Source organism: Nipponia nippon, unplaced genomic scaffold, assembly GCF_047370975.1.
Source record: "Nipponia nippon isolate SJK-2023a ecotype South Korea unplaced genomic scaffold, ASM4737097v1 scaffold_2, whole genome shotgun sequence".
Lineage (NCBI taxonomy): Eukaryota > Metazoa > Chordata > Aves > Pelecaniformes > Threskiornithidae > Nipponia > Nipponia nippon.
This window is the reverse complement of record NW_028262336.1, coordinates 18,656,588-18,684,209: the sequence shown is the minus strand read 5'-3', so window position 1 is coordinate 18,684,209 and position 27,622 is coordinate 18,656,588. Positions and strand designations below refer to the sequence as shown.

Below are 27,622 nucleotides of genomic sequence, written 5' to 3'. Positions count from 1 at the left end.
TGAGGAAGTTATTTCCTCCTCCCTCATTATTTTTTTTCCTAAGGCTTAGCCATACTACTATAGCCAGGAAATCGTATTGAAGAGTTCAGTTGAGTATGCTCATGTGAAAGTGGCCAGCAGCACAACTGGATCCCAGCATGAAAACTAGACCTTCTCAGTCCAGGTTAATTCTGAAAAGGCACCACATGAGCATCCCACTGTGCTCATCACAGGAATTACAATAGGTACCTGAAACCAGTGGATGACCATTCCTTGCAATTGATCCAAATAGTAATGCTGTGGTATTCAGCAGGTAGTAAGTGAAAAAAATAAATTCATAATGCTTCATAGGTTTAAAGTGCAACATATGCTACACAAATGGTGGAATTTACACTGTCAAAAAAAAATATCTGTGCAAGTTAACTGTTTTGGTATTAAGCCTTCTCCTAGGTGTTTTTGGCAGGTTTTTTTGATGCGCATTTCATAACCTAACTGTGCAAATTCACACAAGCTAAAAAGAATTAGCTTTTGTGGTTATTGTTGTTAAAGACAGATGCACCCCTGCAAATATAGTTAAGTACTGACATTCATACTGTAGTTCCAATGGAGTGAGTACTACACCAACTGGACAGTGGTCTGCATAATAAAATCCCATCACATTTAGTTGAGCAGCAGTAGACATGAAAAAAAGATTTTTCTGAAGGTTACATATTAGGATAAAGGTCTGGGAATTTTGATAACATTTTTCACTTGAATAGGATAATATAAGTCTTAAGGGAATGCAAAATTCAATTACATGCACATTGGAATATAATTCTGACAGGAAGAGCTGCAGAACCAAATAAATGTAGCTTCTCCATCCCCCACTTGTTACTTTATCAGTCACCACAGTCAAAATGCATCCTTTTTCTCCCTTGTTGAACTGCATTCATTGACTGATCCAATATGAATAAACACACAAGAAAATCTTCCCTCCTCTTCCTCATGTCTATATCAAAAATCGCACAAAGTTCATTAACCACTTAATAAAAATGGCAACAAAAATTATGCCTGAAAGTGACTAATAAAGACTTCATAGAGACATCCCTCTACGAGATCCAAATGTCACAATGATTTCAATACATCTAAAATACTCTACAGATGTCTTACTGATTGTGTACACAAACAAGTATGGGAAGTAACGCTCTTTCAGCTCTTTCTGTCCATCAGCTTTCCGAGTTTAAAACCAAGTATATTTCCCAACTAAAAATACTTTAAAATTGCAAGGGCACCCAATAAATTACAATAGGATAACATGGACTAAACTTTACTAGATGATAAGATAGATTTTTTTCTTTACTGCTTACTGGCAGCAATTCAAATACTATTAAATTCAGATGCTATATTGCTACATTGCAGAGAAGTTTTGTAGGGATACACTACACAGATTGTAATTTGTTGCTCCCCATTTTATTTTTGGCTGTTGCAAATAGCCTTATTTTTGTTCTTTGGTCTTACTTCAGAGAACTGAATATTTCATTGAAAATGCAAGCTCTTTTTTTCTGATTAATGAACATTAGCTACTATCCTGAATAGGGAAGAGGGAGGGAGAAGGATGACTCACAAGATAAGAAGAATGCTGTAACCCAAGATGAACGCTGGATAAATGAGAATATTCATCTAGCAGGAGTGGAAAAATTAGTAGTTTCCACTAGCATCAGGAATGCTTTAAGATGCTAAATGGCAGATTACTGATGTCCAGACAGAATACAGGGACAAATACAAGTCCTCCTTTTGTGGTTTAAGAGCTCATTTGAGCATCTAATTGCACTTCAGGCAAAAAGGATATGTTGTTTAAAGAAAAAGGGGCTGGAGGGAGGGCACACAGACCAGTTCATTTAATCACGCCAGAACACGGAACTCTCAAAAGACTTCTTGCCTAATGCATAAAGAAATATTTTAGTCATAGAGACTAGCCCTGCCTTTTATGGGGACTTGATTTAATTTTAACACATTTCAAATTTCGAGGAACTTCCTTTTTGTTTCTTACTATCTCAGAGTTATTAAAGTAGGCGAGGGAAGACCAGTATCTCAAACACTTAATGGGAAGCAGGGAAAAAGCTGAAATTACGTACAGAACCCATCCTGCCTAACAAGCCTGCCTTGTCGAAAACAAGTTATTTTCACATCACCCATATTATTTATATTGCAGTAACCATTGAAAGCTTTATCTATGGACCAGGACATCACTGTGCAATGCACTGGACAACACACAATGATTAAATTCCTGCTACAAAGAGCTTTCCATCTTTTTATAAACAGATGCAAAAGGTAAGCACTAAAATACGTACCTTTCTTTTCTCCTGTAAAGTATTAAAAACTATTCATAAAAGCTAACCAGATTATCCTCCTCTCAAATCACAAAATCCTTTGCCTGCTCTGCAAACTCCACCTCCCCACAGAGAAGTGCATTCTGCCATAATAGACCCATCAATATACAACAAAACACCATGCCTCCATTTCAACAGTCAGCAAAAAAAATAACACATCACCTCTACCCACTGTCTTGGGAGCAAACAGAGTTCAACTTCACCTGCTAGTGTTAAAAAGGATAAAAATGCAGAAATTGTACCATGGATGTTTTTATCAGTACAAAGGAACAATTCAGTACAAAGAACTCATAAATAGAGAGGGAGATAATAGGTCTACCTTTGCTATATCAGAATTGCAAAAGTAAACAAATACCAACAAATCAATAAGTGTTGGGGGTGGTGTAAAAGCAGTTAATCCAATGGGTTTGGAGCAATCTATTTCCTTGCTACTTCAAACATAAAAGATTCTCTTGATCAAAAGAGCTGTGAAAGACTTGCACAAAAATAAACAGTTTGGTTGGCAAGAGGAGAGAGCTCTCAAACCCACACCTTGTGCAAGTACCTCCTCAAAAATACGCTGCAATTGCTAGCAAAGTATTTTCGCTTTGTCTGCGTGTGTGGGTAGTGGCATGTGTGTGCTATAACTTTCTCAAAATTTCAGCAAAGAAGCATGCACTTGATCTTCAGCCATGTCAGTTGTATTACCAGCAGCCCTCAGTCCCATTAATAAAAAAAAAAGTATTACAATCATATGCCAGACTAAAGTGGTTCTCTCCTATAATGATATTAATGTTAGGAAAATTTAAATTTTCCTATTTCATTATTATGAATACAAAATAGTTTAGACAATTAACTTGCTTGAGGAGTCAGGTGAGTAACCTCAGTAACACCACTGAGCTGCTGGATGAAGTCAGAGCAGCAAGAGCATTCTTCCATTTTCTTCTTTTGTAGGGATAGGAAACTGGGAGCAACTATGTCAAATGAACACATTTCACATGACACCTGTGATCAACCTGTTTGTCAGTATACTACCATTCACAGTGTAGCTCAAACTTGCATCATAAAGTCATGATCATTCTCCGCAGTTAGAACTAACACTGACACACTCTTCAGAAAAATTACAATATTTATAAAGCAGGAAAGGAGTAAAAATACTGTTTTTCTCTACTGCTGTATTAAATAAGCAATAGAATAACAATGGCACGTGTCTGTATTGCTGAGTTCAGAGGTTAGGTTTCTACAGCTTGTGCTTAATACTATACTCAAGAAAATTAAAAGTAAAAAAGAATAGCAATTAGATAGTCAAAGAACATTATCACATGTGTCTAGTTATGTGATAAGAATTATGAGCAAAGGCAAACTAAGATCTTTGGGTCTTTTAACAGCAGTTAGAAGCAGCCTGTAGGATCTGCAATTCCCACTCACATAAGGACCAGGGCAGGAAACAAACAGGGAAATTGTCGAATGCATCAATTGTGACACTGGTTGCCCAAATCTTTTAGAAGTTCTATTAAATAAATATCTGCTTTGACAGAGGATTATACTATCACTTTCCTTGGAGCTGAAAGAGTTGTATCTAAATTCTTAACTGGAGGTAACTGTGAGCAGGCAGGTCTTTTGGGGATTCTGAGCAGCTTACGCCTCTGAAGTGCTACAAATTCAAAGGAAAACGAACAAAAAAATGTCTATTTTGGAATCACACTCTCACATAAGGGGCGGGGGGGATCAAACCACAGTGCAGCATCATAAGCCTTATCCTAAATAGGAATATTAAACTGGGAACACAGGCATTGTCACCAGCTATCATAGGTCACTTCCTTCATACTGCTACCGCATATCTTAGTTGCTTAGGCCTTTAATTACTTGGTTTGACCTTAAATCAAAGAAACACACAAATTACTACCCTCTACTTTTAATTTCACTTCTCTGTTTACTCTCTCCTCATTCCCTGCTACCCCCTCTACTGTCACAGACCTTAAGCACAGATACTAACAGTCACATAAAACATTTCCCGCTTCAAAAATTTCTCCCAATTCCTGGAAAGCGGTGGCAAAAAAAAACATTTCCTTCTGCTCTTGCTCCATTCAGTCTTACCAATTTCCTTAGTTATTGTACTAGTATGAAGGATGCTTATATTTTCAGCACTTCCCGAGAGAACCATTTTATTTAACTGCTAAACTATGCAGAGCATCCTTGTTCCTCAGATAAAAATGAAGCCAGGACTTCATTGATGCTAAAGATTTGTTTCAAGTAGCAGTGTGCATCTTGTTATAAAAAGACAAGCATTACATACTGGAGTCTCATTGTTGTCCAGGGTTAGACCTCCAGTTGTGGTCAGCGAAAGAAAGATCCAGATAGTCTAGCCCACATACTAAAAAAAAAAAAAAAAAACAATACACCATCATACTTTCCAAAATTATCATCTCACCTTCTTTTAAAGTTCTTGTCAATGCCTTATTATGAATAAAATCGGGGTAGGGGTGTTTGAGAGCACACCTTATGTCAGAGCATAATTATCTTACTTTAAGGGAGCTGCATTTGCCGGCAATATTTTCCTGATAGTATAGACGACCAGGAAGTCTAATGAGCTTTTCCGTAAGATCTTGTGATACCGCAAAGTGAATTCATGTCAAGGCTAGTCTTCCATACTGTAACTTATCTGCAATATCTAAATTATCTATAAAATGCCTACCATCAAAAAATAAAAAAGATGTAGATAATTGATAACAGCACGTTATGCATATTTACTTTGTTCATGTTGTGGGTTGTGCTCAGGCTATTATAAAGATTGTCTTATATCTTTATTCACCCAAGTGAACATTTAAGTTCTCTCTAATGGTTTCCTTGGCCCCTGAGCTCATATAAATATTTCATTAGAATATAGTATATGAAATGCATTTTGGCAATACTCTTTAAAATATGCTAATTATAAGAGCACTGTCAGGTGAGGAAGGGAAGAAAAAATCCTTGCAGTAATTTCAGATGTTTCACAATTCTTCTCAAAAACATGTAATAGATTTTTCTAGAGGACATAACGCTGCAGCTTTTCACTGTAAATTTTTAGGATCACCCACCATACTAAAGAATTGCTTCTCAGAAACCATCACTAATGTTTTAATGTTATGATAGCCTTTGAGCTTTCTACTACCAAGCAAAGCATTTTGAATTGTTGTCTTGCCTTTCTAAAGCCAGATACCTTAGGTTCTAAGACTTATTTTAAAACTTTGGGGTTTTTTTCCAGTAGGAACTTTCCAGCAAAAGCTTTGTACCGGCTTAGAAGCTTCAAAGATGACATCAAAAACATTTTTGGGTCAAAAAATTTCAGTAGAGCACTTCATATCTAATCATAATAGTTTCTTAGGTCTACTTATTTGCTCCTTTGAATTAGATCTATAAGTATTCCATAAGTCAAATAACATAGACTGCTTAGTCACTACGGCCATATAGAAAAAGACATCCTCAATTATCCCAGCCTGTAGCTTGATTAACTTATTTTTCCCCGAGTTCCAAAACAAACTAAAAAACTAGAAATTCAACCCATAATAGCCATAAGTTTGCATACGGGAAACAGGTCTTTTTCATATTTGTGCTATTAAGGAAGAAGTATACTAACCTAAAAGCAGGAGAAAGATGAGAAACTAAAAAGGTATCTCACTTGACCTCAATATTTCAGAAAGTGAAGCTATTTACCTTTGACTGCAAACGCATCACACAAACATTTCCCAGTTTTAGTATAGTCCCCATTCACTCATTTTGAAAAGACAAAACTAGGAGGGCAGGTGGCCAAGAGATAGAAAAGTCATTTTGTTGTCTGTTTCATGATTAAACTAAAATTCACTTAAGTAACAAGGCTAAGCTTTCCAAGCCCCCCATTCCCTGATAAAAATGTAGTTTTAGGTAAGAGCACTTTGTACACCTGGAATGAATTCAGATATGCAGGTAAAAGTCCCTGTCAAATATATTGGGATTGAAATTGTACTAGATTTGACTCTTAGGTAATGCAACCCAAGGTTACTGTCTCATTCACTCCACTTTTTTTTTCTTAGCAATACACATGAGGAAACATCATTTCTGTAGTCTATTACTATTTATGATGGTAGTGAAGTGCAACATAGTTGCAATAAAACAGGGAAAGATTGATAAACTTGAGAAGAGTTTTTGTTAGGGGTGGGGGTGTTGTGTAGGGTGTAACAACTGAGCCACAACCTCTAAGCAATAAATATTACTTCAAGAAAAATGGCATTTCAGAGTAAATAACATTGGTACATAGCAAACATTTTAACGATAACAAAGCCTTGAAACCATAGCAGAAAGACAAGACTGCAGTTCAGGTCACATAATGATTTCCAATCCAACCATCTATTCCCTACAAATAAAACTTTCTTAAAGTCACTTCTGAGGCCATATGCTAGGACTTCAGGCTGGATTCTTCATTGCAGGTCAGGTTCACTTCACATCATTAATGCTGTAAACTGAAAGCAGCTCAGCATTGCCCAATGACAACCTACCACACTCCTCTGACCCTTTATTCCCAAGCTTCAAGATGCCCTGTTGGATTTTTTTTTTTTTTTGGGGGGGGGGTGGGGGTGGGGAGAGGGCAGTGGGCACATCCAAGGAGAGGTAAGAAAGCAAACACTGATGGTGGCGTTAGACTAAACTATGTCTAATTGCCTGCTGAGAAAGGTCAGGGTCATGTCATAAGCCTAAAGCTACAAGAAATCTACTTTTAAGCTCAAAGAGCTAACCTAAGCACAGTTCATGATTTATAGTAGTATAATCCTCCCCCCCCCCCTTTTTTTTCTTCCTGTATTAAAAGCTTTTGAAAAATTAGTTTTAATGTTTGGAGATGTACACAAAGAATTTTACACCAATATTCAGGAAGAAGCAGGCCTGTTTTAAACACTTTGAAAAGGAAACCTTTTCACTAAACTGCACTTTTTCTCTGTAACTTAACACAAAATCATAAAAACAGAGAAAAATCTGACAGAATAGCATAACTCACAATGGAGATTTTATCTGTTCATGGAAAATGAAGTTCCTCCATGAGTACTTACCGAGATAAATTTTCAGTTACAGTAAGTAATAGCTAAAAGTAACCCATCCGTTTTCAAAATAAAACAAAAATCTATCAATTACAGTGGATCAATTTAACATCCACTCTTCTGCCAGCTGCTCTAACTATAAGGCATTTTTGTTTCTTAAATGATATGAGTTGAGAAAGAGTCAAACTGCAAGACAAAAAATTTCATCCACTGACCAAGTTTCTAATTCTGTTAAGTATATACATAAAGGAATCAAAGAGCAAGTACAAAAAATTCAAAAGGTTTAACCACTAACATGCATTGCGAGCAAAACTGTCTCAACTTGGGGAATTTTTACACTATTTAATTTGCTCCTAATTAATACATGCTTCTATCATGGACCCTGATACTGAGGAAAAGAGAGCATAAGCAATTAAACACTGAAGCAAACACCTTTTCTCCCCTTGCCCAGGGTCATCTTGCACCACCAAACCCCCCTGCCCACCCCATCTCCCTGAAGCCCTTCCACCCACCTCCGGCTTAGGGTGCCTGGCACAACACTCATGCACAAGTACAGTAAACCCCAAGTAAGCTTGGTCATTTCCCTTCCTTTTTTCCAGGCTTCTCAGAATCTTTCATTTTCTAACAAAAGAAAAGTAGCTTTAACTGTTGTCATTCAAATATAACAACAGAACATCTCTTCTTTCAGCCACACTTAAATCTGTATTTACCATTTTCTTGTGCTAATAAAGTAAGCTGAATCAAGGGTTGGGGGGAGGCATGTGTACACAGCAGCTTTTTTGAGTGCAGCCACAGTATAAATGTGTTACAACTGAAAGAAAAAGACTGCTTGGTATTTTGCTAGTTTATCCTATAGTCGCTAGCAGTTACAATACATCAAGTCTTGCTAGTTTGGACCCAAATCTAACTTATTTTCTTATTCTTGTTATATCATATATAGCAAATACAGCATATAAGATATACAACAAAATATTTTTTTTTAAACTGTCAGAAAACCTTCCCAACATCTCTGCACATATTGGGACAATTTTTAGAAGCCACTATCCATAGCTATTTCACCACAGACATACCAGTAAAATCATCTCTCTTTCTGGCATAGTTGAAAAAGTTCTAGTGATTCCAGTATTCAAAGAAAAAGCTATATTTTTAGTAAGATAACAGAAAGTATAAAGATACGCATGTATTCCTATGGATTTATAGTAGTTTGATGAAAATTTAGCTATTCAGGTATATAAAAGTTAAAAATAAAAATCAGTGTCGCACATGCTTAAGAGCAATAACATATAAGAAATGAGACAATAATATCAGAAATAGCCAAGGTTTTAAATCTATCCATTTCAAGAAAACAGTTCATCTGTTTGGAGAACTCCAGGCACTCAAAGAGGAAGCCAAATCCTGTTTCTCAATAACAAGTGAAGAACGAACAGAGTAATATACTCAGTATGGAGTCTGAAAAACAAGGTTTCTGATCTTTTAAATCATAGTGTGCTAAATAGTACTGTAGGTCTTAACAAATTAAAATACAATCTGTCAAAAAGATTATTATCCCACTGTTCCTGCCACAGATTCTTAATGGCCACTTCCTTCTAGACTCCCAGATTCAGTCAAGGTAAGAGAACAACTTGATAACTACTGTACTCAGTTCAGCTGCAGTCTCATCTCTAACATCTCCAGCTTTTTCAATATGACTGTAGACAAATAATTTTGACCTCACCATGTGATACTTACTACTGGTACCCTAAACCTATGCTTCCCACAGCGGTTCCTTACCGTATGCAAAAGGCTGACTGTGAACAACAATAAAAAGACCAGCAAGGGCAATCACAGCTCCATAGAAAACATGCTACCTTTAGAACAAGCAAAAGGTCAGACATAACCCTAGGACTTGAACTGTGACATGACAGTATAACAGTACATAATTTCTTTCTCTTCCAGAGTCTCTCTGAAGCTTTTACAGCAAAAGGCACAGCAAACTCGTGGACTTGTGGAGCTGTCTGTGATGATAGAGGAAGCGCTGTGCTAGTGCTACCTCCTGAGCCTAGCGCAGGAAAGGAGCAGCAAGAAAACAAATATAGGGTGCTGCCAGGAGAGAAGCAGAGTTGCTGGGTGGCAGGGCTCTGAGAAAAAGAGGGGAGCTGTCCCAGAGCATGGTAGAGACCTCCACCTAGCAGCGCATCCAGCCGTACTGCTGCAGATGCTGTCATCACCAGAAACAAAAGGCTTTCAGTCCTTTACGTGCTTACATGGGAGGGGAGGTTGGCAATAAGATCAGTGCCTAGGCTTTCCTTTCAGACCTGCTAGCCTCTTGCTGTCTGAAAAGCAGGGGGTCAGAACAAACCAGCCCAAAATGCCTCAGAGAAACTGATACCAGGGGCAAGGCAGCATGAGTTGTTATGTGGGGAAAGGAGTGAGGCAGGTAACCCGTAATGTAGACCAATATCTTTATCTATTAATAAAATAACAACAACAACGCCCATTCAAAGATTAATTTTCCTTCTGCAAGGCTGTTATTGCCCATGCATACACACGGATTAGAAGAGTCAGTAAAAGGGAATCATTAAGATTTAAGGTGTATAGTTTGTTTCCAATTGTTAAACCAAATTCAAGATTACTTTTATACTTCAATATTACATTTATTTATAGTTTCTGAAATTAAGACATACTACTTATTCGAAAATATATTTCTTTCCTTCCAATATTTATTGATGATTTTTCTTTTTTTGACTGTCAGATCTACTTCTAGAGAAATACCACTTGGAGCAAATGTTAGATTTTTGACAATTAAAGGAAGGATTCCCATTTTGTTTTCCAGCAAACTTCTGAAAACAAGGCAGGAACAAGCCCACTAGTCAGCAACAGTAGCTCACTTTGACACTATTGCTAGTGACAAATATAGATTTTGGGCACAGCTTAATCACACAGGAAAGAAGCACCTTTTTCCTTTGTGAAATATTCATTCTTATATGGTGGTCAAAGCAAAAAAGGAAGACTTTCAGTAAAGTTAGACCATCCTAAGTTCTTAGACTTGGTAGATCATAAAAAGAAAGTAGGGAAGCTTAAATTCAGAGGGTTATTAAAAGATCTGAGAAATCTTGCTGGCTAAACTTCTATAGCACTATTAATAAAGATGCTTTTGTAGGTAAGAGAGAGAAAAAAGATTAAAAGGAGCAAGGGACAAGGGGATGATTTTATACTGTATCTAATGTAAAAGGTAAAACTATTCTCTGAATACTAACATATTAAAGGACATTTTGCTAATATTAGCAGTGATGACACTAAATCTGATTTTCTAAGTGTCAGAAAGTGCTGGTTTATATTTAATTTTGTTCTTAAAGGATGGTTTCATTTTTCTGTCAGATGCACAGTTAATAAAAATATAAAAACGCTTTCCCCAGTTTCCCAATTTCTTTACCAGGTCTGGATAAATTTGGTTTGCTAATGTTTTAAGCATATGCAAGATAAATCCTGAGGTGTAATTTTCAAATTAATCTAAATGTCAAGGCTCTCTGCTTGTAAGTCAATGAGTAAGAGTATTTTTAGTGTTTTAGGTCCAATCTAAACTCTTATGTGAGAGTACCTACAATTTTCTTAATATTAAAAGGGGGAGCGATCAGAGCCCTGTTTTAGTTGTGTAGGTTCTGCCTACGTCTTTGCCATCTCCCTTTGCTTGAAAGGAATCAGTATTGTCCCACGATGTTCTTTGATCAGATAATTCTTGCTTCTCTCCTCATTTTCTTGAACTCCTACGAAGGAGCTTTTGGGTTTGGGTTTTTTTTTTTTTGTTTGGGTTTTTTTAAACATGAAGGCTAATCACCTTCAGTTTAAAAAACACACTTCAGTTTTGAGTTTTATTGTGCACCACCGCAAAGAAACTAGAGAGAGAACCGACACCAATATGTTACATTTCTGCAGAGGCTTCCCCCCCCCCCCCAGCCCCATTTGTTTACGACTTGCAAGAAGTGTTCTACAACAAAGGGCTTAAGAGACATAAATAAGCCAGTGCTAAGTAAAAGGTAGAAAATATGACTCGGTGACAAGTTTCCCCAAACCAATAAACCCAGAAAAAAAGTAGCTACGGAGTCAAACACCAAGGCCAAAAGTTATGCACATTTAACCACAAGCCTCAATTTACTGCAGATATCTCACGTTTTCCTGCAAGCACACACAGGGGCATCCAATTCACCTAAAATTGACCTTTTCCTGAAGAAAATGACAGTTTGATTAACTCTGGCTGAGTTGATAAGTGCCTCACTTAGCGGCTTACAGCTCGTTGTAGCACCCGGCTCACTTTCCCTGCATTTCAGCGGCTCCATTTTGTGAAAGTGAACTTGAAGAGGCATGAGCCTGGGTACACCAGCTCCTCCCTCAAGCGCTCTACCTGCTGCATGACAGAAATATGCCACCATCTTAGGGACGGAGAATACAACCGTGGAGCAGAGAGAAGAAACCCCCAGCACCCCGAGCCCAGTGCTGCCAGGGAGCCCGCGGTTCGCCCAGTTCGGGGCAGGGACACGCAGCCTGCACTTTGGCAGTTATCACACATCAAGGGAGTGCTGTTACCACCAGGAATACCGATGGTCGGGAAGCAGGTTACTTTCTTCCTCTTGCAAAACAGCAAGAGCTCAGTACTAGGCCTATGCCAAAATTTTCATAATTCCTTTTATTTGGGCGTGTAATTTGCCATTCTGTTGCAGTGATTTAAAGAAAAACAGCATGTAAAAACTTACATTATTGCCTTTTTGAGTCTTGCCATTCAACCTCTTTTCAAGCAAGGATCAGAAAGCCACCTGCCAGAGCAAGGCATGGGCAGGGCTGCTTGAGAGAGGCACAGGGTGGCAGGGAGAATGGTGACACCCCCCCTCCCTAAGGAGGCCTCTCCTGCAGCCCCCAGCAAGGCCAGCCAGGACAGGGACAGTGACTGGGCTCGGCCACAGCCTAGCCGCCCCCAGGTGCCACTGCAGTCCCCAGCCCAGCTGGGAAGGCAGCCCCCGGGCTCGGATGGGATGGCCCGGCTCAGCAGGGCCCAGGGCCAGTCAGGGGCTGAAGGGCAGCCGCAGGCAGGGAGAGAGGCCTCAGCTGCTGGCTCTCCTCACAACAGCTCTCATAAGGGAAGGAGCTGACCTTGGGCTCCACCAAGCAGGAGGCAGTGTGCTCGGGGCCCCAATGCCAACAAAATAAGTCATAAAACACTTATTGTTCCCATCAGAAGGAGGATTATCGGTAGTACTGCCATGCATGCTTGTCTGCCTATCTCAATTTTACAGAAAAGACAGAAGAAATAGGTCACCTTTAGCAAAATGCCTCTACTCCTAATATAGCTATGCTTTTTTTTCTATTAAAGAAAACAAACATTTTTATATAACTGCAGATCAGGGAGGAGACAGAAGAGGCATCTGGGATAGAGAAATCTTGCTTTTCTTCTAGAGCTGAAAAATAATTTTAAGTTCAAAGATTTTTTTTTTTGTTACAGTATGCTTAGGAAAAAGCCACTAAGGGTTAGTCAGCCCCAGAAGTGCTTAGTTGTTGTTGCATTTGGTTTCAGAGAGCCAGTAACAAACTGTCTGTACTTCGGCCTTGTACACATTTGACATGACATGGAGGCTGCTCACTGTAAAGGCCAATACCTCTAAGCCCAGCGTGAGATATTTTACAATGAAACATGCCACTGACTCGTCAGAAGATGAGGAAAAAAGCCTCTCTCCTGATGGGAGGCAAACAGTATAAATAATATTTACGTGCAGGATACATCATTAGGTCTAAAGAGACAACAGCTGTATCTTGCAAGAAGTGGATTCACGCATGTTAAAAAAATTAAGCATGACTGTCCCAGCCCCAGGGTAAGGAAGAGGAGGAGGAATGAGTTTTAGAGAGAAATTTATCCTGCACAGGCCAGACAGACTTAATCTACACATAATTGATTATGAAAGGTCAACCGAACTGGGTGGCTCTTTAGTAGATGGAGCACGTCACACAGGGAGTACTGTGGGAGGACCTCACGAGTCTCCCATTTCGGTTACACAGGCTAGATGGAAAGGCAGCATCAACAGGGAGGGAGAGGCAGAAGCAGCGTACAGTGACCTGAGGTGAACAGGTTGCTGAAGCTGAACGGAGATTTGGCATTTCTTCTGAGTGGCACACAAGGGTCCACAGATTCTCAGTCAAGTGTCTTCATGGTTTTATACTTCAGTTACATGGATTCATTATTTAAAGAGACTGCATATAAAAAAAAAATCCAGCTTGCAAATGGAAAAAATAAAACTAGTTCTAAATAACAAATTTGCTTGTAGAATTACTCAAAGAATATCACTGTGAAAATTGCCAATGCACTGTGACATTAGTTATACATACTCGCCCTAATTTTGGAAGCTGTTTCAGCATCCAACATAATAAAATTCCGACTTTCTAAGTGTATGTTATTGAGTTCACACCTGTCTAGGCTCTTGGTGAATGACTTAAATATTTCTTAATTTCCCCTTTACTACCAGCAGCAAGTCTGAATGAGATGTAAGAATGCAGGACAGAATGTTGCTATCTTGTAGAAAAGTATCTGCTTTATGGCAATAGAGCTAAAAAAAACCAGCCCTAAAATGCTCCAGTTTTTCTCTTGGAAAGGAAGTAAAGTACCAAGATTCATCAGAGCAGATAAAAATAGGGAAGAATAAGTAAGAATTATTTTTAATCAGATGGGTTGTTAATACTTATTTTAGAATACTAAAATTAAGCTAGGAACTCTGCAATGTAACTATGAGGGTATTGCAAGAAATTATTCTATCATTCAGTTCCAGAGAACTTTAGATTAATAAAATTTTCATGTGATCTGTTCTTCTTGGACTCTTTCTACAAAGCATCACATAAATAAAATTCTGTAGGATTAGGTTTTAGAGGTAGAATCTTTATTTTAGTGAAATTCCTAGACACCAGAGCATCCTATGCCACAAAGCAAAGGATAATTTTTATAAATTTAAGTACAGGTAACTAGGAGTTACAACTGTGTAAGCCTAAGAAGAACTACAAGTGCTTTATCCAAATGATCCTTCTTCCTTGCAAAATCCCATTACATCTATCACATACCTTCATAGTGTCATATCTAGTGTTAGTAGAAAGTGAATATCAAGCTAGATACGAGTTTTATAAAATGCACGTACAGCAGAAGCTCTTACAAGACTTTATAAGTCAGTAGTATAGCAGTTCTGGCAATGGAGGGCCTTTTGAAGTAGGATTATAATCTTCATGGGTTAATAAAGCAACAGAAGCCTTCAGGAAGGACAATTCCCACATACTATATTTGTCATCTGGATGCAAGGGAAGAAAGGGGGAGTAAGCTGCAAATGGACTTAGACATATTGGTTTACCGAAGAAAAAAAAAATCAGACTAAATATAGTAAAAACAGAAATAAGATTCCATTTTTAGAGAAGCTAAACTGAAAATGCAGGTTAGACAAAGATTTCTCTTCCACTTATAACCTGTGGGAGTAAAGAGGAGCAAGACCCCTTCCTCCTCTGGCATCTCCCATGATTCTTCTGCCATTTCCCCTCCAAACTTCATGATACAACTCACAAACTTTGGGCAAGTCCTCAGTTGTTACAGAAGAAAAAGTTGTATCCAACGCCAAGAAAACTGACGTTCCCACAATGGCAATTATAGCCAACAACTTTGAAGAAGAAGCTGCTATTGAATGGAGGAAGAGGGAGAAGTAGGGAAGGAAAATTTAGCCAGGTCCTTTTGGCCATTGATTCTTACAGGCCCACTCTCAAAAGCCTCATCATACTAACAGCTCCAATTTGTATTATGTATTAAATGCAGAGAGGTAACACATCCACATTTACATGTTCAATTCAGGAAGTTCTTATGCGACCATAAGCAAGGAGATCCAACCCTGGCAGCTGCTAGAGGCCTATGCTTCAACCTCATCCATGTGGTTATCATCTCAGACTCGCAAGCAGTTATCCTCCACTAGCTGCTACTGCCACATGTAATGGAAGGAAAATGTGGAATTCATTAACTCCCACTGTGTCCTAACCAGTTCTGATATGCTTTAGCAGAGTTGGTTAGATTTTTTTTTTTCAATTAAATAAACATCAGGCAGTACTTCTAAATGCCACTTCCATTTCTTTTCAAGAAATAGTACAGCTATGCAAATTCAAATTAAACAGAAATAGTATGTTACTTCTATGTTTCGAAATACATGGAAAACTCACTTCAAATTAGGCATTCCCAAACTCAGTAGTCTGAAACTGCTTATACCCTTGTCCTCTGCTTTATATTTAATTGTTTACTCCTCTGTTATTCTACAGAATTATCCTGAAAGAACAAAAAGAGATTCTTTTAATTAACCACTCCAAGTTTTTGAAGATTAATCTTCAAAATATACTACCTCATGATTCTACAACAAGCTTAACAGATTTATTCTCAAGTTTTTTATGAACAACCCTCCTTAGCTTAGCTCTAAACAGAAGTTTCATATATTTGAAATAGAGTTGTTATAGCTTCCTTTGGTGTTCTTACCTGTCCTCTGCTTTGAGCCAGTCAATAGGCCAAGTCACTTTTTTCCCCCCCCTAAACCACAACTCTCATTAAATGCTAATTAAGCATTTGATGTGTTTGGTTTGGTGTTTCCCTCCACTCCCCCTGCCCACATAGTAATGACATTTGTCATTTTCTTAGGCAACCAAGGCCACATAGTGGAAGTAATTCTAATAAGCTACAACCAAGAAAATACAGGGAAAGAACAAAGAATAAGATCTCTGGTACAGAAAGCAGAACCACCCCCAAAAAAGGAATACAAGTGTTTTTCTTCCAAAATCTGTGAATGCTTTATATGAAATCATTAGTAAATATTTGGGGGTTTTGTTTGTAAAAATCATTGGCAAGTATACATCTCCTTTTTAATGAATCTAACACTTTGAAAGATGTCCTGCAAAAATAGGTAGGTTACATGAAAGTTTGTCACTGTCATTTTGTCAGCAAGATTCTTCAATCTATAATCAAATTCCTATTCTGTTGCATGCTGTAAAGACTGGTATTAAAGGACATGCCTGGGTAGGTGTCTGCTAGATTTTGAAGACCAGAAATAATAGTAAAAAGTAAACAAATGTGTGCAATACAAAAGGAAGATGGAACATCCAGGAGAAACTTAGTTCCACTATGCTGAGCTGCAAAAATATGAATCATCATCTGGTTGGTCTTGAATAGAAAATGTAGTTTAGGACTAAGACTAACTGCAAATATCAAAATACCACAGATGAAAACATTTTGGTAGACCAATAAACACATTTTGGGACCTTATGCTGTAGTTAATTTTAGCAATTTTGCCTCAGTCAGAAGCAGCACTTTGTTTACAAATATTTAGTAGGTCAAGTATGAAGTGTACTTTGGAAAATTCTGTGTAGAACATTTTAATAATAAACTAAACATTTGTCCTAATCTCATTCTAAATAAACACACAAAGGCAACATAATCCTTCAGAATTAACCTTTGATTAAATACAAGTACTCACAGTAGAAAAGGACTAGTTCTTCCTCAGCTCATTTTCCTTGCCTAAGGATATTACTTAGAAGTTTTTCATTTAAATTTAGTTGTTTAGACTCCAAGATGCATCCAATTTCAAGCTCTTCTATATAAAAGCATACCAAGGAGTAGCCCCTGTGCTTGAGCATAAAAACAGTAGAGCAAGCAGCAAATTAAACACTGAAAGTCTTAGATGTCAAAAGTGGTTCCTAATATACTCCCTTCTTGGGCTACCACCGATGTCTCCACACCTAATTGTAGGCATCACAGTGAGTATTTCTGAATTGAAACTTAACAGAAACATACTGTGTAACAACCATGCAGAGGCCACTGAAACGGGGAGGGGGGCAGGGAGCGATTAAATGGCAGAGATTAGGTGCTTTCTTCAGAGTAGGCCAGAAACAACGTCCCTTAACCAAGCACAGAACAACAACCAATCCTCAAATAGAAGGAACTTAGTAGTACCACTAAGATGATTACAAATATCACCTTTTTTCCAAACGTCCATAGAATATATTCAGATAAACCTGCAAAGGTCTCTTTTCTCCACTTCTCATTTTATTTTCTAATAAACTTATATTAATACACCTACGGACATGCACCTTTCCAAGAAGTAAACAATAGGGGCTCAACAATAATCTCAGCTTTCCTTCCATTGCTGCTGAAGCTAGGGTGTGTATGCACCTTACCTTATTACACGAGCAGATGTGAAGGCTTATTCTAGTTCTTAGAAGTCTGGTTACATAGGTGGCATATAGTGAAATCTAATCAGAAGATCCTTTCCCCTAGGTGAATCCTGTAGTATGGTTGACAACAGACTGAAATCAGCAGTACTGAGATGGGTTTCCAGAGGCTTATTCTACTAATAATGAGAATCTGTGGCTTATAAAGAAATTATCTTAAAGAGAGGAAACATTAACTATGAACTCCCTGGCTTTTCTCAGTGTCAAAACCTCAAAGCTATTGAAACATTGTTTTTTGCATTTAATATTTACAATGCTGTGATAGTAGCAATGAGATAATTATGGCACTTCTGCTACCAAGGCCGTGACTCACAAAAGTCAAACATCAAGTCATTATTTCTGTCATTCCACTGGAATGGGGAAAAGGAGAAGAAAAGGGAAGAGGAGAGAAATGTAAGCTTTTTACTTCGAAATGCTGTCTACAGAAGAAGAATATCTGTTTCCAACACAAAACAGTTTGTATCTTACACAATTGATGTACTACAGAGAGTTTTTACTCCCCCTTGCCCCCTTTCTTTTTTTTTTTCCTCTCCCTTCATTTTTTGAGTGACCAACTCAAAAGACCAATACAACATGCAAGAAGAGGACATGGGAGCGGCACAGTCAAGATGTCAGTTTCTGAAGTGCCCCAGCTTTTGAGCCTGTGATACTGCAGGCTCTATGAAACGTGATTAGCTACTTGGTGGTGACAATGCACAATATAACTCTTCATATGGTGAAGCTAGCCATGCCACACTGAATTACTATGAATTTTAATAAGGCATCTATGCACTTATGTTGTTATATGGGAACCCATTTTCCCAACATCGTCCGTGTCTTTCAGAGACGTGGTAGTTCAGCCTAACCTGAGAACCCCTTAAATAAAAACATTTCTAGGACTGTGTTGTGGGATCTCTTAAGATGACGTATTTTCGCTCAACATGGATCAAACAATATATTGGGAGCATCATAAAATGAAACAGGTACTTTCCGTCGATCAGAATTTTCCAAAAATAATTTAGTCTATGTACAAATTTCACAACAATCTGAAATAATTATTTTTCAGAAAGTGTTGTGACAAGTTAATAAGAAATAAAATCTTCCCTTTTGTATTGTCAAATGATGTCCCAGAGAATAAATACGGAAGTTTACTACTTGCAAATCCAAGATGGTCAAGTCTCTCTCCTCTTTTCAGTTGCTATACTAGAAAATATAAAGTACAATAGTAGGCTGCAAGATACACCAGGAAATTCCTCAGTGGCATTAGATGCTGGTAAAGCTTCAAAGCAAGTACTGTTCCATTTTTGCGCAACGTGATTCAAGAAAAGGATGGACCAGTTGGGATTGCAAGGGTTGAGGGCAGAATTTTAAGAAGAGTAACAAGCATGATCAAGGTTGAAAGGAAATTACATTATTTGGTCTAACAGACTGAAGGAAGATGCGATAACAGCTTTTCTATCTTTTACACATTAAAGTTTTAAGTAAGAGAGAATAAACGCTTCTTCGTATCCAGTGAAGATCAGGAAAGCAGTAGTGGATTTAATAGCAACAAGGGACTTTAGGGTGAAGCACATAGAGCTACAGATGGCTAAGTACTGGAAGAGATTGCCTGGGGAGGCTGCAGAATTTCCATTATTTTATTTAGAACAAGCTAGATAAATATGCATCAGGAATAACATAGGAAGACCTGATTCTGCCTTGGGGCTAAAAGTGAACCGTGACCTCTTTAAAATTTCTTCCAAGTTTGTTTTACAGGATTTCTGTAAGGATTCTTTGCTATCTGGCCTTCTCAGACCCCAGAAAGCTTCCTGCCCAGATGCACAACAGGTTTTCGCTGTTATCCATATCAGAAACTAGCAATTGACTCAGACCATGCCATACTGAGATGCAAGAAGTTTGCTGGCAAGTCAGCACTACTAGCAGAAAATGCTTTGACAGTTCTGCAGTAGGGCAAGATTTAAAAGCTTGAATTCATGGACAGAATTCTCCAGTTGTGAATGTGAACTTGCTGCGTGGATACCATTCAAAGTGTTTTTCCTCAAATCACCAAAGGCCCATTCCAGACAACTAATCCTCATTTATAAGGCAATTTAATTCAAATCATCTTGACATTAGTAATGTATGTTCCATGTGCTCAACTGGATAGGATTGTGTTAGTATTGTTGAGTTTGTTCATAGTCATATAGACACAAGTCATTTTGTCGCATACAAAGATAACATCGTGCCACACTGGATCACAAACAGAATGCAACTAAGACTTGCATAACATCTCTTTAAAGATGTATTTACTCCTTGTATTGTCTTCTCACAGGTATCCTACACAGAATATCTATAATTATTTCAAAATCTGTCTTTATCTTCACAGCCCTTCATTGCTTGCAACCAGGATACCTGGACTAGGAGACAATTTTCTCAGGAGCAAATATGAAAAAGCAAGATAAACCTTCCTGAAGAAACCATAACATTGCAAATCCCACTGTCCTTCAAGTGCGAAGGTCATCTCCTTACTTGGTAATTAAGTCCATAAATAGGGATAAATATATTAAAAAAAGAAATAACCTAAAATATTTCTTTTCTTCACACTTTGCATGCTTTTTTAGCTGTGAAGAGAATGACAGAATTACATAAATGCCAGATGTTTACTTGTGCTGCTTAATGCATTGCTGGAAAAACCTTAGTTAGTAACCGATCAGGTTGGAGAACACAAGTAACTTTTAAAATCCTGGCCATAATTTTGCATTCTGTTTGGTGCAGCGTTGAAAAGACTCAAAAGTGATTAATCAGTCCCCAAATACTCCAAACTCCTGAAAAACACTTGGAGGAAATTTTACTAATATTTGCATAAAAAGAGCTAACTCTGAAAAGGAGGCTCACAACAAGGTATATGCACACATCAAGGAAGCTGAACACATGAAAGGCTTACATTCTTTAACCTCTGGTTGAAAGAATGTCTGCCTGGAGCTTTAATCTCTAGCAGGCAGATGGGGTCAGAAGCAGCTTCCGGTTTGATTGGATGTTGTTAATTGTAAGTTAAGAGTTCAAGACAAAAGTTATCAAACTGGAACAAGTTACAAGAAGGTCTATTCAAAAGATGTGCAGAGTATCTATAGATACAGACCACCAAGGATATCTTAAGATTATACGTGAACTGTAGTGACTTATACAGATAGTTACATTCACTAAAAGAAATCACTTCTCTGTGGGGTAATTTAGCTTGGATAGAACATGATACTGTTGTGGCAACAGTGCTTCCAGTACCCCAAACTACCTCTCAGCAATCTAGCTTGGGCATTTCTACATAGTACTATTTTATGCCACATAAATGCATCTTAAATGACCACGACTCATTTAGCCTAGCAACAGGAAACGCAACAGAGGATACTGGTCTTCAGAGCAGAAGTTGTAGAAGGATTAATAATAAAAAAAAAAAAAAAAAAAAAAAATCAATACTCAACATGACCAACCCACAGAAGAAAAAAGGACAGGGTAGACAAAAGAAAAAAACTGGGAGCGTATTACTTGTGGAAAAGTCTCACAAGTTTAACTGGTATTCAGAAGATAGGTCTTAACCATCAGAAGTGGAACAGCCTTTCAGTAGGAATGGAGGGGAGAAGACAAAAATGTTAGTAATTTTAGAAGACAACTCCAAATGAATTGGTTTAACAGTCTGAATAGAAATGGAAGTTTTAGCACACTGACTGCACTTCAGCTGTAAACTTACTTATACAGGCCAAGCAGTGATGTGCTGACCACGTGATAAGAATGGATAAAGTATAAATACAAAAACAGTTCCTATTGAATGAGATAAAATACGAAGACAGGAAGAAACTGAAACACATTACCCACAAATTGCTTCAAAGATGACCCGAAATCACACTTCACTCAACAAATTTAGCAACTAATGTGAGAGGAGGTATGTATCTTTTGAGGAGAAATTGTGTCCTTCACATTACCAGCCTTTTTTTTTTTTTTTTGATAGGACTTCGTTTTGCTGGCACACAATACCTTTTTTTCACCCACACGTACTCAACTCTTGGGCATAATATGGTAAATACAAAAATGGTTTGGTTAGTTGTTTGGGGTTTTTTGGGTTTTGATTTTTATTTTTTTTTTTTTTTTAATTGCTGAGGTAGGTAACATTAGGGATAGGTAGAGAACTTAAAATGCATTTGAACCAGAAATTTATTAAGTCTTACTGTGAAGTGGTGCTGGATGTTCAAGGTTAGATCAATACCTACCATATTCATAAAAGTCACCACATTCATGTTATCTTATTTTAGGTTAAATCATGGGATTGGTATCTTTGCTAAACTGAGTCATCAAACTAAGCCAATTTCTCTTTAAGAAAAAAAAAGAAAAAGAGGCCTCATAAAACACCCTCTTCATTTATATAAATCGGTTTTAATATTCAGTCTTAAGAAGAGCTAAACATTCTATCTGGTTTTATTACCCATGGGATTGGACAGATTAAAATCTTTTGCTAAGCATTTTATTAAAATAAAGTAAGTGAGGAGGCATGTTGATAGCAAGGACAGGGTGTTATAAACAGTAACCAGAGCTTAAAAACATCCAGTACCAAGTTAATTTCTGTTGTCCATTACACATTTTCCTTTCTCAGCCCCCTGCGTAGCTCACTGTCTCTTCTAGTTCTCTGTCATTTCATGATGTCATTATCTTTCCCCAGAGACTATGTCACAAGTTTGGAACATTGTGTTGCTTATGTTGACATCAATGACAAGGCTCTCAGGTTTCTGAAGGAGCTGAAAACTGGCTGAATGACCATGCCCAGATTGTGGTGATCAGTGGAAAAAAGTCTAGTTGGAGGCCAGTAAATTGTACCCCAGGGTTCAATAGTGGAAGCAAACCTGTTCAACATCTTCATTAATGATCTGCATGATGATACAGAGCGTACACCATCAGCAAGTTTGCTGATGACAGAAAACTAAGAGGAGTGGCTGATGCACCAGCAGGTTGTGCTGCCATCCAATGGGACCTTGACAGGCTGCAGAAGTAGGCTGACGGGAAGCGCATGAATTTCAACAGGGGAAACTGCAAAGTCCTGCACCTGGGGAGGAACAACCCCATGCACCAGTATATGCTGGGGGCCACCCAGCTGGAAAGCAGCTTGGCAGAAAAGGACCTGGGTGTCCTAATGGACAACATGAGCCAATAATGCATCATTGCTGCAAAGGCAGCCAGTGGTATCCTGAGCTGCATTAGGATGAGCATTGCCAGCAGGTCAAGGGAGGTGATCCTTCCCTTATACTCAGTACTGGTGAGGCCACACCTGGAGTACTGTGTCCACCTCTGGGCTCTTCAATACAAGAAAGAGACGGACATCGTAGAGAAAGCTCAGGCGGGGAAGTCTTATCAATGTATATAAATACCTGAAGGAAGGGTGTAAAGAAGATGGAGCCAGGCTCTTTCCAGTGGTGCCTAGTGACAGGACAAGAGGCACAGGAGATGCTGTCTGAACATCAGGAAATACTTTTATTGTGAGGATGACTATGCACTGGCATGGGGCAGACAGTCAGATATGTTGCTACTGGCTGTTCATTTATTTAGCTGATGAGAAGGAAGCTGTTAGGCCTATACTTACAGCTGAGCTTGAGCCTTCACTCACAGACCATTTAAACTGCTTATCTTCCCTGACAACTCTTTGAAGTCTTAGAAGCAGTTCTGAGCCCCCTCCACCCACTTTATATGCAACACAGACTGTAAGCCCTGCAAGGCAACTGAAATTTCAGAAGTGATAGGAAGCGACCACTCCATAAATGATCAGACTGTGTAATTTTTTCACTATTCCAGTGTAAGAAAAATAGAACAAATTGACTTAAGCCTTCACCTTTAATTTTGCTCTTGCTCCTGCCTCCCATTGCTTTTGAGAACCAGTGATTTAACTCCTCCACCACAGAAAGGGGCTGGAGTGATAAAGGTGAGGAGAGAAAGCTCTGACAAATGCCACCATTCCAGAAGGAGAAAACACATGCCACATTAAACTAAGAGGAAAAATAAGAATCTGTCTTCAATAAACATCCTCAGCTTGAGAAACACTTGTTTACAGTAAGGAATGTGAGAGGATTCTAACTAAAAGGCATGATGTTACCAATGGCTGATATCTGTACTATTTTCCCTAACTAACTGGAAGATTTTTGGTTGAGTTCACGAGGAACACAGCAAATCAGACACCTCTGAAAAATGCTTCCTTTGTCATTAGCATAGTATATATTAATGTATTCATTTTTTTCTGTAAAGCTCATAACTTGCCATTTTCCAGATTCGCATGATACTTACAGTTACTATAAACAAAGTATAATGTCATGTAACCAGTACAAAAAAACCCACAACAACAAAAACCCACCCAAAACAGTACAAGACATTTAATACATCGCTACCCATTGAATTTTATGCTGGCAAAGAACTTAATCTGCCATGGTGGAAAGGGCATTTTCAGGGAATTCACTGATTTTAATGGGAGTTCAGGGTACTCACTACACTTCAGGATAGAGCCAAACTAAATGTCACCACTGACTTTTCCCACCTTTATTTTCACTATGTGAACTGATAAATATTTATGACAATTTTCACTTGAACAAAGTCCATCAATAATTTAAGGAGAAATAAAGGGTTACTGGTAAAATGGAGGAATTCCTCCTTCCCCAGAGAAGTTTCCCTCCATCTCCCCCATACTAAAGCTGGCACATCAAAAAGTGACAGATTAGTTTTATGAGGATTGATTTATGCCAGTCTCTGAAGAGTAATTAAGTTCAATAAAGGCCTGTCAATATCATTTGGTACCAGTTGTCACTTTATATCATGTCTAAAAGGTACAGGTGCACACAGAGATGGACACAAAACACAAGGACAGAAGGTGCTATTCAGCTAGAAAAGGGAGCTGATAAGTATTAAACACTTCACAGGACTGCAGTCACCACCTCACCTTAGAAATGGTTGTGAACACCTGAATCACCTCTAAAAGCCAGTCCTCAGTCAGTGGCCAAAAGCGCAAGTACTTCCAAAATGAGGTTATAACTAACTGATTAATCTCCTCTTTTAAAGGACATGCATCCCATGCTCACCTGCCTGCAGATCCAAACCTAATAGTTCTTCTTAAGGCCTTGGAAGAGGATAAGACAGAAGACACATAAAGCAGTAATTTCCCTCTTTTCCCTCAAGTGACCTTATGGCATCATGCTTAACACAGACACCTACATGATGGGAGCCATAGGCCTGAATTCACACTCCAAATTTTAGTCCAGTTATCTCATCTCCTGGATGAAGTGTTTCCAACAAGAAGCCTGCAGATAAAAAGAACCCACACCAACAATACTTTCAAAACTGTGTTTTGAAAGCAACAAGAGCATTACTTTTGTATTATATGCTGTTAGAAAGCTTATAAACACTTACCTCGAAAAAAATGAGTAGCAAGCCTCTAGTAGCAGAAGTCAGTTTGCTTTGACCGCAGCAAGAACACTAAGCAGACAGAGATGAAACTCCATCTACAGCCTTTGCTTTGTAGCACTTCCCCTGAGCTGGAGTCAGCTTTTCTGGGGAAGGCTGCCTGGGAAAGTGCTCCACCCTTCCCCTGAGCTGTAATACACACCCTGCCTGATTAATACAGCTGTACCAGAAGTTGATGAGTTGCTTCTCCATTAAGACTGCATGGCCTAGTGGGGAGCATCTGCCCTTTAAAGACCTGAGAAACATTCAGTTAAACGAGCAGAAGAAGCTACAGCTGCAGGCCAGAAGGCTCATGCAGGAATGTTATGAGAAGAGAGGACTTGCAAAGTTAGAAAAAAAGTCCTTGCATATGAAAGCTTAGTAGGGCCTCTAAGATACACAGATGTGACTATTTAATAAAATAGTAGGTTCCTAAGAACAGTGTTGGGTTTCCTTTTGTTATGTTTGAATTTTCAGAGCTGGAAAGATGAGTGCTGACAAAGAATAGCTAGTAGCTGAGAGACTTTGGTAAGCAGAAGACAATCCAAGAGAGGTGAGACTAGGTTTCAGCTTTTGGAGACAGGAGTGGTGGCTCTGTGAAATTCCGTGGAAGTTGGGGAGCTGAGTTTTTTTCATGGGCTGCTAGATGTCTCACTCTTACTAATTGTCGTGATAGACAGAAGCTAAATACTCTTAAAATCCTGCTGTTAAGTGCCTAACTCTCTTATGTCATTTTTTTTTCTTTTCCACTTCAGAACGGATCTTCTGGCCAAATTGTGATTGGGCCCAGATGCACAATCTGAATTGGAATTACTTTATTATGTATGATATTCATCTCATAATGAACCATTACTCACCATTTTATATTCTCATATTCCTATCAATGATCTAGAAAAGAAAGGTTTATCTACATCATGTCCATTTCATTTAGGATGTAGTTCTTAAGCTTTCATTTGCAGATCACTAGAGGCACAAAGAGCATTTCTTTGTTTTATTAAGGAAATCATTGGTCTGTATATAGTGAGGGTTTTTTAGAAGTCATACCTCAGTAATGACTTTTAGAAGTTTTTAAGTGATTTTATGACCAATTAAACTTAAATCCCCATACAGTTCCTCTTTTCCTGTGCTTGGAATGCCAGCTCCACATCTGTTGCTGGTAACTTAGAGTGATTATTCAGCTGTGACCACAATTTACAGACAGTAGCAAATAAAATCACATAGGCTAAAGTTAAATGAAAAAGAGAGGTTTGGGCTATGAGATTTTCAGCCAATGGGGGAGATTTATTAGTAGTAAATGCAAAGCCTAGTGGCCAGGAAAATGAAAACGCATATACAGAAAGAGGCAAGGAACAAAGCAGCGACATAATTAATGTAAATTAAAAATTTGCAAGGGAATATTTTCCTTTTTTCTTTTGTTTTATGTCAGAGAGGTTTTAAAATCCAATACAATTTTTCAAAAATAAGTAAAGATTCTTCTGCCTGTTATAAAACCTACAGGGGGGAAAATCTACATAAAGTCTTGATGCCTTCATTATGATATTATCTATTCTAAGAACATTCTCAATTATCATTTTGATCATCATTAGCATGTTTTATAGCATGTTCATTTGTTTTTCCTCCTTCTGGAATGTTAATCAAAGATTAAATTTACTGTAAATCAATCAAAAAATATTTTCTTCATTTTAAGTTTAATCACACAGTGTTGTAGTGTTTAATAAATGAAATATAAAAATACTGAGTCATTGTTGGTAGTTCTTTCAATAATAATGTAAAAAACCTTGAAGTTTATAAAACTATTACTTTGAGCATAACCTACAGTTACTTTTAAAATTTAACTAGTGTCTTTTATAAAATCTGGGATTTCTGTGTAAATTATTTCTACCTCCCCAACTTAATAATATATTTTCAAACTTAAGAAGTCATACCTTAGAAAGTTTGTTCCTGTAGCCACACAAATATACTTAAAGACCACTGAATTAAAGTGTGAAAGCTAGGTCTTGAACAGCTTCCTTTATTAGGGTAAAAGAAGAAAAGCATTAAAAATCACCGTATTACTAATGTAATTTCAGTTATTCTTCTGGCTGTCTTGTTAGAAATATTTGGTAAAAGGACCCTGCTCTTTAATCCATATTCTTACCCTTGAAAAAAACTTGTACATAAATCAGGCTTAAATTTCCTGATACCCCACTATTGTGAACAACGCCTCAAAAGCCAATGGAAATGGTGGGCTCTCATGCATGTGGGCATTTAGCTGGACTGTGCAAAGAGAAGTCTTGCATCCACCTTAAATGATATTGTCACATTTTTAGGAAAGTGAAAGTGTACTATATATTAATTTCATTACAATAATGTTGAGTTTATGGCCTTAGGAGGAGAGAGCAGATTCTGGGTGACAGTAATTTTTAATTGTTTTTCAGAGTGTGGAGGGTTAACCTTGACTGGCTGGCAGATACCTACCCAGCCACTCTCTGACTCCCACTCCTCAACAGGACAGGAGGAAAAAATATGGAAAACTTCATGGGTCAAGATGAAAACAGGGAAATTGCTTACCAATTATCGCCATGGGCAAAACAGACTCAA

The 27,622-nt window shown here is 38.0% G+C and overlaps 1 long non-coding RNA gene across 1 annotated transcript in view; it reads right to left on the bottom strand.

Moving 5' to 3' along the window:
- LOC148055681 (uncharacterized) overlaps positions 1-25,096 on the bottom strand; it is a 49,530-nt gene extending 24,434 nt beyond the window's left edge. The window contains exon 1 of the long non-coding RNA XR_015704573.1: positions 25,010-25,096. This is a non-coding gene — a long non-coding RNA (uncharacterized LOC148055681). The remainder of the gene's footprint in view (positions 1-25,009) is intronic.
- Between the last annotated feature and the right edge of the window lie 2,526 nt (positions 25,097-27,622).